Genomic DNA, 5509 nt, shown 5'->3' with positions numbered 1-5509 from the left:
ATATTCTTTCAAGATATGCACACACACATATACAAATATACCTTTTTGTGTATGAGTATATAAAATATGACCAGAAATACATACATGCACATGCATATATATGTGTTATATTATATGTATATAAACATATACATGTTCATACCCAAGTGCATATCCATAGGTATACAGACATGTATTTCCTCTGTGGCACAGGGATAAAGCATTGGCTTTGAAGTCAGGAGGATAGGAATTTGAATCCAACCTCAGACACTTGACACTAGCTATGTGACATTGGGCAAGTCACTTAACTCTGATTGCTTCACATCCAGAGCCATCTCCAGTTGTCCTGATTCATATCTGGCCATTGAACCCAGATGACTCTGGAGGATAAAGTGAGGATGGTCACTTATTCACTCCCCCACACACACACATCCAATTCATGTACTTGTTAATGGCATTACCACCCTGATCTCATGGTCTTTTTCTAGAACAAATGACAAACATTATCTTCTGTGGAAATGCAAATGCATACATATGCATACATACATATACATTTATAAAAACTTACATACAAACACATACATATCTGGAAGTGATTTTGAAGGTCATCATTAGCAGAGGACATGGGGATGGATCAGGTAGCCTTTGGATAGTAAGATTTGAGACTGAGATTTGAAGAACCTTAGAAAAGCCAGGGAGTGTAGTTGGGGAAAAGCTTCCCAGCCAGGGTCAAAGTAAAGATTCAGGAGATGGGCTGTTGTGTTGGCCCTTGTGAAGGGGAAGATAAAAGGCCAGATGCTAACTATGTTCTGGAGATAGAATTGATGGGGTCAGCATAAATAAGCAGAGCCTCAGAGGAAATAAAAATATCAGGAACAAGCTTCTCTTAAAACAAAGAACTAAATAAAATCTTTCAGTCTGTATTTCCCTCACTCTTAATTTGGTGCATTATTCTGAGGAATGCTTAGTGAGCTTAAAGTAGTCTCTGACCTTTGGTTTTATAAACCACCTCCCTTCCCTCTTTTAAAACACACATTTGAAGAAGTCTTTGAACTTCTTTTAATGGACCACAGGGTGAGCAGAGAAGAGGCATAAATGAACTCTTATTCCTAACCCAATTTATCTGAAAAACCTTTTATATCTAGCGGGAAGCCCAATTTCTGTGCTTAATGTTTTATTGATAAGAGACACTAATAGACATACCCAATAGGCAATAGCATTAATACTTAAGTGACTTTTTCCCCCTTTCTAATGTAATTAATACTGTTCTATTTCAAAAGGCTAAATTTTCTCTAGTCTCTCTGACACTTCATTTTCCTGGCCCAATAGGATAACCAGCATGTAGATTTGGAGTGGGGTGTGATTTAGGGGATAGAGACATTTGGGAAGCAACCATGGAATAATGAAAAGTCAATTGGATTTGAAATCAGAGGACTTTTGTTATGATCTTGGCTCTGACAATTAGCATCAACATGTCCTGTACAAGTCACATTATCCCATCTTGTCCTCATTCTTTATAAAATAAGGAGGTTAGACTAAATTAATTTGAACATTTTTTTCTAGATTTAGGTGTAAGATGTATACCTTCTTCTGTGTGGTATATTGTTGACCTTCTTACCACTTAATTATAGAACCTCAATGTCTACCCTCCAAGTCTAGAAATAAATAGTAAAATTTTGTAAACCACTGGCTTTCCCATAAACCAATCAAGTTGAAGCAGTAGAGAAAGTGCCTATTTCAAGAGTGTTTCCTCTGCCTATGGACCTAAAGCAAAAGATCTGAATCATCTAGTTCTAAGATATGGAATGATTTAAGGGAATCCAAGCCTCTTACTTCCACCTCCACATGCAGCTTTTGCAAATTGCAGATTGTAGCATCTTTCATCAGCCTTCTCTTCCTGCTTCCTTTATTAATTGCTCATATTTATAATTAACTGATTTGAAAAAAAAATCATTCTAGTGTATGGTTAAGAGGAAGTTTTCAGGCAGAGCAATACGATACAGAGGATTGTATCATCTCCAAACTCTCCTTTTATATAGTCCCAGGCAGTAACAACAAGAGGAATTCACTTGTCAGGACTAGGTTTCCCACATTTAGTCTAAAAAAATATAAATAGCCTTCATTTAATAAAGAGAAAGATGGGCTGAGGCAGATGATTGACCAAATGAATGACATTTCAGACTGATCAAAGCCCGTTTATTTTAGCAGCATATAAGACCAAGGAAAAGAATAGTGGAGAGAATAATAATTGATAGTTCTACATATGTACTATATATGTGTGTATTAAAACAGATACAATGGAATAATCAAACAAAGCATAATTTGGGAATGCCTTAAGCAAAAAAAAATCTTGATTTTCTTTTGGTCATCTTCTAGATATGGCTGTCATTCTGTCAAGAAATGGGAGCTGTTAATGAGAAAAGTCAGTAAACAATGATTCAATGTTGGAGTAAGAGGAAGGAGTCAATTGTATTCTCCAAGTTCATCATATGGCATTTTTACAGAAGGGGATTATTTTGTAGCAGAACATAATAATCATTAGTGGAGAGAAAGGAATTATCAGATTTGACCTAGGGCATGAGAGGGAAAAAAAAGATCTATTTTCAGGTATAAGTCATTATCACATAGGGAATTGTCTTAGTTCAGCAATTTAATCTATGGTCTTGATGGTAGAGTGGAGCAAACTAAAAGCAAGACTTCAGATTTCACTAGAGATGATAGTAGAATGAGGAATGAAAGAAGAGTTGATCATCATCTTATAAAATTGGATCTTTTACCCCCCCCCCAAAAGACTGTTCTCTAAAGGATGATTCTTCCAAGCAATGTAAGAGGTAAAGTAAAGTCTGACAGGTGAAGTAAGCTAATACAGCCATCATTTTTTTTAAAATGACATGGGAACAACAATATTTTCCAAAGAATCTTGACTTTGTCCTCCTCCCCAGCTTGGTTTTACCTTACAAAAGAAATTACAGGAAAGACACCATCAAAGTTTGAAGAATTTGAGTTTCAAGACTTGTATCCAAAGAATAGAGTTTTAGGGATCTATCTTGGTCAATTCATTAATTTAACTGTGTGTGTAATATAGTATAAAGAACTACCTAGAAAAGACATTGGGAGATCTACAGACACTTCCATGGAAGAGGATAGAGAAGGATAGATTACAAATTATGGCAAAGATTCTTGGGAGAAGAGATGCTAAATTGTCTACTGGTTAAAAAGCTAGAGGAGGGGAAACTATGCAAAGCGTCTGGTCAGAAAAACAGCCCTTAGCAAGCAATGCATTTTACATAAAGGAAACCTTCACAGGAAGGATGGTTATGAATTGAATTACAAGCTCTTCTGTTTGCATAAATTTAGTGGAGTCTAAATAAGACTTGAAACACAGAACAATGTCCATGGAGTACAATTCACCAATTGTTACTTTTAATTATGCTCCCATGCATAATTCATAAATACATAGCATGGACAAGAGGGAAAAAAGATAAGACTGAACAAAAGAGATGAATTTTCCATAAAACAATTACTATATAAATAGGCAACATATTTAATACATTAGGAGCAAAGTGATTCTTTGTTCTTGCCAGACTGTGGCTTTTAAAATGTTAAAAGAATTCCCTAACACAACATTGTTACCCATTTTGCCAATGTCTCTTTCTGAAATTAGTAGAGGTATGGATTCTCATCCTTTATGAACAAATCATTTTTCCCCTAATCCCTTGATTTATAAATGTGGAGACTTGGGCATGGCAAGCATAACCTAATATTGCAGAACATGAAATTGTAATGGATTCCAGAGGAGTCTGTTAATAGAACATGCCTAAACCTACACATTTAAAGGCAATTTTGCTTACCTACTAGAGAATGAAATTGCTTCAGTTTGGGCTCTAGCTATGTAGTCTTTATTATTACTAAAGGTTTATCATTTAATTCAGGGCCTACAGAAATGCTTTGTGAATGAAATTGGTATAAAGAGGTACAAATTGCATTAACTTGTTTGTCATTCATTCTCAAAGAGGACCATAAGATCGGGAAGGTGTTGCCATGACTTGAAAGTGATTTAGATTTAAGTGAGGGGTGGGATGAGTTGGAGAGGGGGAAAGAAAATGGTTGTAGTAGACAAGGCCATGAACTGCATTGTGATGAGTTTTATGACTACATTGACTAATGTGATGAGATTTCAGCCTTCACTAGAAGAAATATCCTGCACCCAGTCAGAAACCCAATGCTAAGAACATGATGTCCAAGGATTATTACTTTGAGGAGATGTGTGCTTCCAGATGCTGGCCAGACCCTCAGCTACCAGAATTCTGTATTCCATAACCAATATCTGTTCAAGAACAAGGTGGTGCTGACCTTGGGCATGGGCATCCTCTACATATATGTGGTCAAGGCTGGGGCCCGCAAAGCCATTGGGATTGAGTACTCCAGCATTGACAACTGTGCCATCAAGATGGTCAAGGCCATCAAACTGAACCAGATGGTGATCATCATCAAAGGGAAGGTGGAGGAGGTGGAACTACCTGTGGACACAGTGGATGTGATCATCAACAAGTAGATGGGTTACTGCCTCTTCTATGAATCCATGCTGAATTTTGTCTTATACAACTGAGAAAAGTGTCTGGTCTCTGATGGACTCCTCTTCCCTGATAGGGACAACACTGTGTGTGACTGGCATTGAATCCCAGCAATAAAAGGACTACAAGATTCACTGGTGGAAGAATGTCTATGACTTTAATATGAGATGTACTGACATAGCCATCAAGGAATCTCTTGTTCACCTGGTTGATTCCTTGAAAATGGTGACCAATGCCTGTCTCATCAAGAAGTGGGACATCTACACATGCACAAGGATGACCTGACCTTTACCTCCCTCTTATGGCTGCAAGTGAAGAGGAACAACTATGTCCATGTCCTGGTCATGTAATTCAACCTCGAGTTTACCTGCTACTACAAGAGTACAAATGTCTCCACAAGCCCTGAGTCCCCTTGAGCAAAACATTGGAAAGAACCTGTTTGTTTATGGAGGATTGCCTAACATTGAAGACTGGTAAAAAGATTTTAGACACCATTGGCATGCAGCCTACACCAAGAACAATTGAGACCTTGATTTCACCATCTATCTGAACTTCAAAGGTCAATTGTATGAGCTCAGGCTCCACTAACTACAGGATGTGCTGAGCTGGCCCCCTGGGCCATCCCTGTAAACCCCTGCCCCTTTCTACCCAACCCATCCTGGGCTAGGCTTCCTGCCTCAGTCAGCCCACCCCACTCCAGAGTGCTGGCCCTCTCCTGGGGGCCAGGGGTTTCATCTTGATAGGTTGAGGGTACCTTGACCCCTTCCCCTGTCCTATGTCCCCCATCCCCAAAATATGCTCCCTCCCATGAGTGAGTGAGAGATGCAAGGTCAACATTGTGGCTGTGTTTTTCATAAGTTATGTTTTTATATAGTTTCATTCGTGACAATAAATCATCTCCATCAAGCTGGGGGAAAAGATTTAAGTGAGGGAGGGCTCTGCAAAGGCACCAGCCT

General features: G+C 38.4%; 1 pseudogene; it reads left to right on the top strand.

The window, feature by feature from the left end:
* The first annotated feature begins 4058 nt into the window (after window positions 1–4058).
* Window positions 4059–5157, top strand: LOC141492136 (protein arginine N-methyltransferase 1-like; annotated as a pseudogene).
* The last annotated feature ends 352 nt before the right edge of the window (window positions 5158–5509 follow it).

Source organism: Macrotis lagotis, chromosome 6, assembly GCF_037893015.1.
Source record: "Macrotis lagotis isolate mMagLag1 chromosome 6, bilby.v1.9.chrom.fasta, whole genome shotgun sequence".
In the NCBI taxonomy this organism is placed as follows: domain Eukaryota; kingdom Metazoa; phylum Chordata; class Mammalia; order Peramelemorphia; family Peramelidae; genus Macrotis; species Macrotis lagotis.
Note: the sequence above shows the minus strand (reverse complement) of the source record. Positions and strands in the feature narration are given on the sequence as shown.